The sequence below is a fragment of the Coenobita brevimanus genome, chromosome 84 (assembly GCF_032717465.1).
Source record: "Coenobita brevimanus isolate Jiangsu-jjx chromosome 84, ASM3271746v2, whole genome shotgun sequence".
Classification (NCBI taxonomy): Eukaryota; Metazoa; Arthropoda; class Malacostraca; order Decapoda; family Coenobitidae; genus Coenobita; species Coenobita brevimanus.
In genome coordinates this window covers 3828674-3842066 of record NC_137037.1, presented here as the reverse complement: position 1 = coordinate 3842066, position 13393 = coordinate 3828674, and positions in this window count along the sequence as shown.

Genomic DNA, 13393 nt, shown 5'->3' with positions numbered 1-13393 from the left:
CTCTTCAACCGGTATTTGGTAATAGCCATTTAGTAGATCGATTGTTGAAAATATATTATTTTCCGGTCCAATATTCTGTAGGACGTCGCTTAGCAATGGCATGGGAAATCGGTCTGGGATTGTGTGATTGTTTAGTTTACGGTAATCTACTACCGCACGCATTTCTCCATTTCGTTTGGGCACGAAGAAAAATGGGGCATTCCACGAGGAGACTGATGGTTCAGTAATTCCAAGTTTTAACATTTCATCGACATACTGATTTGCAAGTGTACGTTGGGAGTGTGGGATGCGGTAGGCTGGTACGAAAATTGGTGGTGTTTCTGGGTGCACATTAATCTTGTGATTAATCAGATTAGTATACCCTAATTGTTCTCCGGGTAATGCTACGGTGTCCCTGTGTGTTTCCAGCAGAGTTAACAAATCATTTTCTTCATCAAATTCACCTGAGTGAATTAAATTCTCTTTTATGCTTTCTCTATCCGTAGATTTTATCTCACTTGTCACTCCAGCTATAACTATTTCCTTCACAGGGGCGGGACATTTTTCAGTATTAACTATGCAAGTTCCCTTTTTCAACTGTACTTCCCCATTCATGTGATTAATTATGAATATCTGAGATTGCCCTTCGTCGTTCATCTGACATAATGCGTTTTCTACTGACAATCCCTTTACTTTAAATAATTCTTCTAAGACAAGAACAGTACTGTTCCGTAATTTGCTCTTTATGGTAACTTTCATATAGGAATTAGGTGGTATAACTAAATCATTGGTGAGATGGGCTGGAAAAAACTGATAAATCAGTACTGTTACCTGGGTCTCTAATTCTGGAGGCTGGGACTGGTGGTGTGAGTGGATCTATACACTCATCTGTTTGTGTATGTTTGTTTAAGCTTTTAATATTACCAATTCTTTTTGGTTCTCTTTCACTAATCGGTGAGGGCTCTGATGGTATTTCCTCTATGAATTCATTGTCAAAGTCTGTTCCATTCATTTGTGGGAGTAAAGTTATGTTCTCTGCTCTCATGCATCTTAAGCCCAGTAACATATGAGCTTTAATTGCTAAGTTTTCAACGATATAGAAAAATGCAGAGAATGGTCTTGTAGTCTCTGTGAAACTGATATTTAACCTTATCATACCTTTTACTGTGATTTTTTTTTCATCTACTGTATATAAATCTGAATCAGCTTCTTCCAGAAAAGTTACTTTCTTCTCATTTTTAAAATTCTATTTATTTCTTCTTGTGTTATTAAGTCCACTGGAGAGCCTGTGTCTAAAAATAAGGAAACGTTTTGATCCTCACATACAGCTGGTATCAAGATACACTCATTTCCCAACATGCCTCCTATGTGAATTTTAGACTTGCTTTTCTTAATGTTTGTTCGTTTTTTGTCATGACTTGGTCTTCCCCCGATTTGAACACAGACCCAATTTTTTCTACTGTTTTGCAGTTACTGGTCCAGTGCCCTTGGCATCTATGATGCCTTCAGTATGGACCAAATCCTTGTGTCTTTTGTCTATCCTCTTTTGCCTTGATAAAGCATTCATTCCTTGTGTGTCCTGGTTTTGCACAATAATGACATAGAATGGACCTATCTCTTGACTGTGATCTACGAGGTGACTTCCCATATGTAGTGTTGTTTGTGGCGCGAGATCTGCTCGGGCTGCGCGAAAACTTATGAAACTGCCTGTAGCTTGGTGTTTGTGATCGAACCCTCGTCACGTTTAGTTGTTTGCTCTGCCTGCTTTCGGGTCGCGATCGATTTTGTTCTCTATTTGGGGTCGTTGTAGATGTTTTCACAACTGATACTGTCTCAGGTACTCTCATTCTACTAGAATGTGCAGGTGTGTCGACCATACCTGCTTTACTGCACTGCATCTCTGCCTCGTTCATTAAGTCTAGTAAGCACATGCCTGGGGTGTACGCAATCGTCTTGGCGATCTTAAGGGTCCTATCAGGTAATTTACACAAGGCAGCTACATAACCAATGATGTCCACGACGAGGTCTGGGGACATCTTTCCATCATCTGTTATCCAGTTTGAGTTTTCCAAAGTAACTAATAATGTTCTTTTGATTGTGGAGACATCAGCAGTTATTTCACTGAGCACATGGTATGTAGTGTGCTCCCTTACAAGATCTACAATCTTATGTAATTCTGGAATTATGCCTGGCAAGAAGTTCATACCTCCAGATAATTTCTTCAAAAAATGTGTTTTAAATTCATCATATCTCTTAGCCTTGAGGAGCTTATGTGACCTTAGTAAATTGCTTGCTGGACATCTTTCCTGGCTTATGCAAGATGAAAAAATGGCAGTTTTCTCTTGTTCATCTAGTATGTGTCTTTTGATAAAGATTTGTTCGCACTGACTAACCAATGAAATGACGTCAATACGATCTTTTTCTGTGCCAGTGAATTTTGGGGCAGTTTTATCTTCATGATAAACATAAATTGAGGTGGAGATGTTTGATCCGCGGTATTTGTTGCGTTATTCATTTTCACTGTTTGCTCTGTTAATTTAACTTGGACTTGTTTATCGTTGTGTAAGGGAATGGTGGAATAGGTTCGGCCTGAACAGTGAACCCTGTTAAGTATATTGTCATATGTGTGCAAGTCAGCGACAAAGTCCTCACTTGCTACGTCAGAGGGGGTTTCCCACTCATCATCTAGAACTGACGTATTTGTTTCTTGATCTTTAGTTTGTGTTGAGTTTTGTACAATGGGTGTGTTGCCTTGGTGCTCTCCTAATTGTGGATCCGCTGTGGGCGCTAATTGTTTATCCTCTGGTATTAACGTGAGTGGTGACGAAAATATCCCTGTCATTAAGGTATGGTGTAATGAAATACGCCTTTTGTTTATGTCCTAATAAATGAGTAAATGAGTTGTAATAAATGATAGATAATGAGTGTATAGATGTATATATAGAAATAAGTAAAGGAGTTGAATATACCTAATTTTAGCACTGAGAAGAAATGAGTACTAAGTATAATTACACCCACTTGATACAGATCGGAGAGGCGTGTCGATGCAACTGTCGATCTCGGAAGAAAAATGCAGGGTTGATTGAAGATCTCTTGATAATTCTAGGGCTGTGTTGATGGACGATATTACTCAGGAAATTCCATGGCCTGGTGCATGTGGTGGTTAACAGCTGTAGTCACAGGCAAACCTCAGCATAGAACGTCGAATTTCCAACTCAATACTGTGGAAATAAATGAGTATGAGTAAGAGCTATGTGAATAATGAGTAATGAGTAGTGGGTGAGAAGTGCCTGGTGTCAGTCACACGTTGATTGGCGTGGCCTTGTGTCAGCAAACTCGCATGGTGATGTCATCTCAGCAGATACACATGGTGACGTCAGCTTCCCACACTGGTAGCTGTGGTGAGTAACTGAGTAGCGATGTGTAACCTGGGTGAAGAAAGGTGAGTAAGATGCGTTATGAATGTGGCTCTGGTGTTGTGCTGTGTGTCTTGACCTCTGCGTCAGCGATGGAGGTAGGCGGGAGAGAGTGTTGGGGTTTTGTGTGCTTGTTGCTTTGGTCTTTCTTTTCCTTTACTTGCGTTGTTTGTTTTTTTATTCTTCTTGCTGCTGCTTGAAGTTACGTGAATTTTAGAGAGTTGTTTTGTAGACTTGTAGGCTCATAGGCTCGTAGGCTTGTAGGCTGTGTTTTGTGACTCTCTGTTCTTGTAATAGGTGAGTCTGGAGTTTTTATTATTATTTTGATAATTGAATAGCAGTAGGAGTTAAAGATGAATATAGGGAGTTGATCTTGATTTATTATCTTCAGAGAAAGTCGTAAGTTGAGCAGCGTATGTATTACAGAGACTTAATATACTAAGTAAGGCTAGTTGTACCCCTCTTCTTGTTCACTCTCTCCACTACCTGTCGGTTCTATAGCTAGCCTCCTTCTGAGCTCTGCTTCGTAAATTCTGGTGTAGCAGGGGTCGTGTCACGTGTGTTACACTGTGGTTGAAATGTTCTAGAAGCCTGTGTGTGAGTATGTGTGTATGTGTGTGAATGGTCTCGAGGCGCTGTCGTATGCCTATCAAGCATTAGAGTGTGTAAGCATGTTTAGCATTGTTCGATTCTCGCAGACACAATATCTATCTTGCTGCTTCTATCTGTCTGTCTATCTGTCTATCTATCTATTATGATTTGTAATTATAATATGGAGTCCTGACATGTACATCAATCATCCCACACCAGGATTGAGCCTGGAGCTGACCGTATGCCAATTTATCATTAGGCACGAGTGATAACAAAACAAAAAACGATGGTTGAGAGAAAGTAAACCAAAAGTCCTTTATGAAGCTAATGAAAATTATCACGGTTTCGTTTTGCCAGACTTGGGAAACACTAAACAGAAATGAAGCACTGAGACAGACAAAAAACAAGTGGTGCCAGGCACAACAAACCTCGCCCGACAGCAGTTATTGCTATTAAATAATATGTACTGACTCGTTTCTGCCATTTAGTGTCAGTGCATAATTAATGTCTTCAGGTATTGGCTCAAATGTTTTCTAGTTACACCCTCTGAAAAACCGTGATCTTGCATTTAACACTTGAAGGTCACTCAAGGTCAGAGGTCATGGTGCCAAATGAAAGCCCATATGAGACTTGCTATATCTTGGTAATAGTAAATATATCTTCAACGAGTATCGAGTTATAACCCCCTGAATATCCGTGACCTTGAGTATGACCTTTCATGGTCACGTACGGTCAAAGGTCAAGGTACCAGTTAAAAACCCATATGGGATTTCCTGTATGCTGGTAATAGTAAATGTCTGTCTTAACCAGTGTCGAGTTATAGCCCCCTGAATATCCGTGACCTTGAGTTTGACCTTTCATGGTCATTCAAGGTCAGAAGTCTTGGTGCCAAATGAAAGCCCATATTACGGTTTCCTGTATGTTCCTGACAGTAAATATCTCTATCTTCGGCCATTATCAAGTTATAGCCCTCTGAAAATCCGTGACCTTGATTTTGACCCTTCAGGGTCACTCGATTGCCTCCAAAATTTCATAATGTTCTTTGGGGACCAGTGCCAACATATCCTGACAGATTCATGTTGTTTCATTCAGCCGTTTTTCCGTAACGTTGCTGACAGACAAAGAAACAAACAAACAAACTCGACTAAAACAATACCTCGTAGGACTCCGTCTGGGCGAGGTAGAAAAATCGCGGTGAGGAAAATCGAAAAATTGTGCTTTTAAACACGGCTAAATGTGGAAAAAAAATAAACTGTCATGGAGCCTGAATCAAAAGAATTAATCAGTGATGAGGCAGATGAAAAATGTAATTCCTTCAAACACCATCAAAAGTGTAAAGGAGTAAATTATAATAAAACCTGAGACTAAATCAGACGTTTCAGTTAAGCTGTTCATTAACATGTGACAGCGTCATCAGGGACGTCATTCCACTGTAATTAACGCGAACTAATAACTGGCAGGTGTCAAACGGGAGCTGGGCGGGGGAGGGGGAGAAAGGTGCTTGAAGGAGAAGGGGAAAGAGAGAAGGAGGAGAGTTAAAAAGGAGAAGAAATAAAGGAGAGTTTGGATGACTTGTGAGAAGGAGAGGAAAGGAAAGGGAGGAAGAAGAAGAAGATGAGGGGGAGGTAAATGAGTTGAGCGGACCAAAGTAAATGAGGGAAAGATTGGGGACACTGAGGTGAAGGTGGGCAGAAGTAAGGAAGTAGGAGAGAAGAGAGGTTGGGGGAGGGAGGGTAGCGGGAAGAGCAAAAAGAACATACTGGAAGGAAGGAAGGATAGGAAAGAAGATAAAGATTAGAGAGGGAACAAGTAGGACCAAGAGACGAGAGATGGTGGTAGGATGGGGAAAAGAAAGGAGGAAGCAAAATATTGGAAGGAAGGAAAAAAAAATAAATGAATGATTTGACAAAGAAGGAAAAGAGAGAGAGAGAGAGAGAGAGAGAGAGAGAGAGAGAGAGTATAGGAACACGAAGAAATGATACAAACTGAAGAGGAAGGCAAAGCTGGAGAAAACCAAGAAAAGGTCGGGGATGAAGGTGGGGCAAGATGGCGGGGGAAAGAAGGGAGTAAAATAGTCACGAAGAGGAGAAAAACTGGAATGGCCGAAGAAACGAGGAAACAAGGAGGAGTTAGGAAAGGGAAGGTGGAGGAGAGGGGTGAGTGAGGGAGGTAGGAAGGAAATAACGGAAAATTGATAGGTATAGGAAGGACTGGAGGAATGAAGGAGAGGAAACAAAGACATACGTCTGTAATCTCATCGGATTTGGAAGTTCCCTAGCACCTCTTCCTTACCTATTTACTTTTGGATACGACTGCTTAGTATAATTTACGTTATTTGTGAGTAGTATGGCGATATTAGAAAGATTAAATAACACGGACGAGGATAGTAACGCGTAATAGGGAAAATAAATCGCTTTGGATGAAATGTTAGGGATCTTACTTAACTGACGAGAATAAGGGCTATACACGCAATGATAATGAATAATAATATTGATAATAATAATAATAAAATAATAATATAATAACAATAATAATAATAATAAAATAATATAATAATAATAATAATAGAATAATATAATAATAATGATAATAATAACAGTAGTAGTAGTAGTAATAATAATAATAATAATAATGATACAAACAGGGTAAAAGGCGAGGGCAGATAATGGTGAAGGGAAGGAAGGTAAAGCCAGGTTGATGATGTAAAGGCCAGGGTTGAATGAAGTGACGGTGACTGAATGCATGGTGATGGAAGGAGTGAGAAAATGGAAGGTGATGATTATGAAAAAATGCCGAATACCACAAACATTGTAAGAAACTAAGAATGGATAAGGTGAAGGAGTGAGAAAAGGGAGTGAAGGCAATGTGATTGAAGCAGGAATGCCAGAAATATAATACAGAGGTAAATGTCAAGCACAGAGTCCTACCTATTGATTGCTGTTACGAAGGTGAGATCATACAAACTACAGTAATGGCCTGTTTGCAGCTGTATCTTTCACCAAACAGTCTTATTTATGCATGACAGTGTATTCCGGTAATTTGTTTGGACTGTATTTGTGAGCGTCCTCTGTCTCCATCTCATACATATCCCTACCATCTCTCTTGTCATCTGCAGCTGTCTCACATTCTGCCAACAACACTGCAGCACCAGCATACATACCTGGTTAACACAGGCTTTTACACACCAGAAAAATACCTCTTAACCATCTCTTGTTACAATATACCAAATGGATTTTGTTGTATTGGACTTCATCCAGATATCATAATTCATCATCATCGCCGTCGTCCAGACTTCCTTTCCAACTCCAGAGTACTTCCTACATATATATTAAGGATAAGAAACCTTTCGGAAGCGCAGCCTGGCTTTTACTTATGACTTTCTTAAGTTTAATGTGTCAGCGTGTGACCTGGCATGCAAGGTGGAGGCAACTCAGGGTTTGGGTAAAATTGGTCAGACGGGAAAACACAGGGAAAATCTGAGTGCCCTAACTCAGGGCCCCTACGCAGCTGATGGGGAAGAGAAATGATGGATGGATGGACTGATGGAAAGATCAGTGCAAAACAGTTTTTCATTTAAGCTCAGAAGTGTACTAAGATGATATCAGGGTCACACTTTCCATGCAATATAAGTAGCCATGTATGAGAAAAGAAGATATTTTAGGGAAATACTGTGAACGGTTTTCGGTATTTCGTAACTCTTGTTCTATAGCGATTTGTTCTACACATTTGACCTCAGTATCGTCCTGTATGTTATTGATGCAAAGGTTGCAAACTACGTCGGTAGTAACGCGATATAAATACCACACAAGAGTATATTAAGGTGTAATAAACAAGATAAATCGCTAAGGAACAGGTGATACGAAGCTTTCCATGCCACTTGCACTCACCAGTAAAACAAGCGAGATTTTGGCCCTTAATAGCTTGCTTCTTAATCTGCTCTGATAACAACAGTCAAAACCTGTGGTATCATGTTTTTTGTATCCCACTATAAATGTTCATAAATTGATTTTTTGTGGTGAAGTTCACAGCTTTAGTGGACATTATACTCCATTGACTGACTACTCTCTGTGAAAAGAAATTCTGCCATACGTTTGTACAGCTGCGTTGTTTAAGTACCTTGTGTAGTAGGTATTACCGCGCCTACCTCCTACACAGTGCATATACCTCTTGTACTTCCCACACCCTGCCTTCTACACACTGCACATACTTCCTTGCACTTCCCACACCCTGCCTTCTACACACTGCACATACCTCCTTGCACTTCCCACACCCTGCCTTCTACACACTGCACATACCTCCTTGCACTTCCCGCACCCTACCTCCTACACACTGCACATACCTCCTTGCACTTCCCACACCCTACCTCCTACACACTGCACATACCTCCTTGCACTTTCCACACTCTACCTCCTACACACTGCACATACCTCCTTGCACTTCCCACACCCTGACTTCTAACACTCCACATATCGTCTTGCGCTTCAAACACCCTACCTCCTACACACACATATCTCCTTGCACTTCCCACACCCTGACTTCTACACACTCCACATATCGTCTTGCGCTTCCAACACCCTGCCTCCTACACACTACACATATCTCCTTGCACTTCCCACACACCCAGACTTCTACACACTCCACATATCGTCTTGCGCTTCCAGCACCCTACCTCTTACATACTACACACAACTCCTTGCACCTCCCACACCCTACCTCCTACAGACCTACACACTGCACATACCTCCTTCCACTTCCACACTCTACCTCCTTTATTATCCTCCATGGTGCAAGCACTGTATTCACCTACGTTTTACTACCCACGATGACCTCCCTGTAACTATATCCTCCAAATTTATCTCAACTTTAACTCTTTGGCTTAAGAGAACTAGTGAGTTGAATAAAATAGCCCATCAAAATCTTGATTTGATTGGGATATCCTTTACTGTCGGTGAAAATGTTATGATTTTTTTTTTTTCGGCGGTCCGGGCCTTTCAAGGGTAAATCGATCTGTCATTAACAGCAGTATAATACAAACTAGGTGTTTTGCAGCTAAAGACTCAGTGATCCTAAACACAGCTCGGGTCTACACAACAACCATCCCCAGCATCGATCAGTGAACTGGACTTAGGAATGTAGATGATGATGGTGACCTTGTAATGCCGTCTCGTCCTTCTTTGTGATTCGTTGTAATGAGCCGCCCTGTTTCTGTGTGTGTGTGTGTGTGTGTGTGTGTGTGTGTGTGTGTGTGAGAGAGAGAGAGAGAGAGAGAGAGAGAGAGAGAGAGAGAGAGAGAGAGAATTTAAGTGTGGGTAATGGTGTTGATCAAGGTAATGGTCCCCAGAGTAATATAAGGAGCCTGGAGTTGATTTTATCCCACTGTGGGGAATGACATGGAGTTGGGGTGGTAAGAGGGAGGAAGAAGGAAAGGGTCTAGGGAGAAAGATGTAGGGAGGCAGGATGGGAGGAAGGAGGGAGGAATGTTGGTGAAGGATAACGGGAAGGATGAAAGGTAGAAGAAGAGAGGGAAGGAGAGAAATGAGTGACCAGGAGGATGAAGATAGGGATGGAAAAGTGAAGGATGGGAAGAAAGGAAACTCGGTAGAATAAAGAGAGAGAAGGTAAGCAGGGGAAGGAAAGAGGAAGGATTAAAAAAGAAAGAGCGAAGGAAGATAACGACAGAAAGAAGAAGGTGGGAAAGGGGTGGGATCTTTCTTGCTTTGCCCTCCTTATCTTCATTTCATAGAATTAGATATCATGGTCAGTCTTCTTTATAACAAACAGCCCCGAAAGGACCATTAGGTTTGTTGCTGTTTCATATTCTTTGTACTCCTTTGTACTTTGTAAGGAAGAAGAAAAGGATACAGAAAAAAAAAAAAAAAGGAATGGAAGGCAGTAGTTGAAAGATGGAATGGAAGGCAGTAGTTGAAAGATGGGATTGAATACAAAGGATTACAAAGGAAAGCAAACAGCAACAGATCTTATGGTCCTTTCGCGGCTGTTTCTTACAGAGTAGACTATGACTACATGATCTGATTCTACATGCTGAAGGGTAAGGATAGTCAAGCAAGAAGGCTCCCCCCGCTTCCATACCCTCCAGTTAAAACTGGCAGGAAAAAGAGAGAAGGACCACCATGCAGCATGGAAGAACTGACGTGGAAATTTCGTAGGAAAGACTGAAAAGGAAAAGTTACAATCTATAATACTTAAGTGAAGGAGTTTCAGTCAAGGGGAAGAGGGAGGAACGTTCAGTAGGGGAGGGAAAGAGGGATGGTGGCGAAAGAGGGGAGGGAAAGAAGAAAGGGGTTTGACAGGGAAGGGAAAGCAAGAAGTGGGTTCGAGAGGGGAGAGAAAACGAGGGTTCTAGAGAAGAGGGAAAGGGAAAGGAGAGCTGGAGAGGGTAGGGAAAGGGGGAGAAGGGTTCACGAGAGTGGGGAAACAGGGAGAGGTTGTAAGCGGAGAGGGAAAAAGGGAGGTCCAGAAGGGTTCAAGAGAGGAGGGAAAACGGAGGACAGTTTAAAAGAGGAACCTTTAGTAGAAGGAAGGGAAGAAAATTCTGTGGAAAATGGAAAGAGAAAAAGTAAAGGCATAGTTCACAGGAGGCTATAACTGAATTTGCTGGCGAGGGTAATAAGAGGTACCCTTGGAAAAAAAAAAAAAAAGTATCTGCATCCTTTCAGTGTGAGACATTATGATACACGGACTATGATTTACGGGAAATGACACGGATATGTTGGTATGCGGTTGTGACAGTTGTCATTTAGTAATATCTGACCCCACACTTTCATACGGCATTGCATTATGAGGGGCATTGTGAGTTTTTGTGAATTAAACAGGCATGCCAACACTATCGATTGAACCAGAGACGAAGCATTTCACGTCTTATCCGACCCCAGGGTGCCGATACTTTTTTTTATTGAGGGTTCAAAAGCGGAAAGTAAGGTGAGAGAGGGAACGGAGAGAAGGGGAGGGGGAAAAAGAAGGAGAGGAAGAAAAGTGGACGAGGAGGACGGATTGAAGGGAATAGGGGGAAAGAAAGGAAAGAATGATTAGGTTAGAGAGTAAGGAGGCGGAGAGAGAGAGAGAGAGAGAAATCTAATATGGAGAATAAAGAGGAGGGGGAAGGTGATCGTGAGAGGAGAAACGAAAGTTTAGGGAGAAAAAGAATTAAAAACAACAAAAGTAGAAGAAACGGGGAAGAGAAAACCAGAGGAAAAGAAAATGTAGAGGATGAGGAAGAGGGAAGGAAACTGAATATGAAAACGGAAGGAGAAAGGGGGAATGGATTAGTGAAAAGGAAGGAGAGAGAGAGAGAGAGAGAATGAAGGCACATTCCTGGCTGAATAACACAAGATTGACGAAGGACAGAGAAGCATCGCAACATCATTATAGTGTACAGTTTTTATTATAATATTCTGTCGTTTGAAATAACCATAGGCCTAATAATTTTTTTCCTGTTCCGTACTGCATGGTACTTTTTAGCCTTTGTTGTCAACTTCACGTGGTGGTATTTGTGAGTTGGGGAGTTTGGGCTGTGTTGCTTTGCTTTTATGTTAAACTGGCAGTAGACACCATAGTTATAGTTCACACCATAACAACCCACCACTAAAGGACAACACCCTCACTCACTGATACTTACCCCCTCACCCTAACACCCGCTGTTACTCATACTTCACCCTCACCCCATCCTTTACTGATACTTACCCCCTCACCCTAACCCTTACTAATACTTACCCCCTCACCCTAACCCTTACTAATACTTACCCCCTCACCTTGACCCTCACTCATACTTCCCCCTCACCCTGACTAACCCACAGTCTCACTCATAATTCCCCCTCATCTTTACTCTCACTCATACTTTCCCTCATCCTTACTTTCACTCATGCATCCCCTTCACCCTGTTCCTCACTCACTAATACTTCCTCCCCAACCCAAATCCTCACTCAGTCTGGTACTCCTCCTCGCCCTCACCCCAACTCTCACCCACACATTCCTTCACCCATCTCCACCCACATGCGCCCTCACCCAGCCCCACCCACATGCAGAGAGATTTTCTAGCAGAGTTTAATTTACCAGTCTATCACATTTTCAGTTGTGAAAGAAAGAATCGAGCTGGGGGCGGCGCGTTGTTATATGTTAAATCAGGATTTCATCCAGTCGAAATTACCAAGCCATGTATTGAAAACATCGACACTATTTATATACAGCTTAGAAATGAATATTGTCATAAAATCACTCGGGTTAATTTATCGTCCACCTGGTCAACCACTCAACATCGATAATGAAATCTACAATCAAATTGCCAAACCATCTTGTATGCAAAGCACTGTAATATTTGGTGACTAATTTCCCAGTTCCAAAATGGGGAGAAGCCCTATCCTCACACACAGGGTCAGACCTATATACAAATTTGTAAGAAAGTTCTTTGTACCAATATGTAAATTATCCAACACGTGGAGCTAATATCCTAGATCTTGTCTTAGCTACATCAGAAAATGTAGTGAGTAATGTTATTGTAGAAGAAGAATTTAGTACAAGTGATCATCGCATAGTTACATTTAACATTAAATTCAGTGAAGACAGTGTCAAGGCCAGTTGTGAGAAAGTGCCCGACTTTAAGAGAGCAAATTTTAAGAAATTAACCCGCCCCGTCCCGACCACTTTTCGACCACTGGTACCCCCCAATCCCGACCATTTTTCGACCTTTTTTTTTTTTTTTTTGCTTAAACTTTCGCTTTTGGTCAGAAACAATGGTCGGTGGCAAAGAAATTGGTCCCTGGGGTCCCTAATTAGCTTAACCAGGTATGCCGTGGTCCCACCTGGCCCCGTGTTCTCCCTAGGCGGTCTGAGCCTCAAACGTTTTTTATGGTATTATAAGTCTGGGAAACCAATGAAAGTAAGTAGAAATGAATTTATTACAAACATAAAAACATGTGATAAAAGAGTATATTGGATTTTATACAAAAATAGAGCAGAAATAAGCATTGTACCATCGTGCGAAACGAGCAAAATCGGCCAACTTGGTCACGATGAATCGCTAACATTCTAAAATCATGATACATATAATTTTTTTTACTTACATAATACTTCTACAATAACATTATACCATTTTACATTTTATTGAACTGTTTTTACGTATTCACTGGCCTTTTGATAACATTTAGCGTAATGTTAGCTCTTATTTACGTAGTGAGTGAACTCGCTGTGACTGTTGTTTCAACTCGTATTGTGCTTTTTCTACTTACATAATACATTTCTAATATTATTATACACTTTTCAACTTTATAGAACTGTTTTGAGATTATTTCAGGCCTTACGTAAATATATAACGTAATAATAGCGCATAATAACACACACGGTGAAGTCGCTATGACAATTATTTCAACTTACAACCTATTTTTGTACTTATA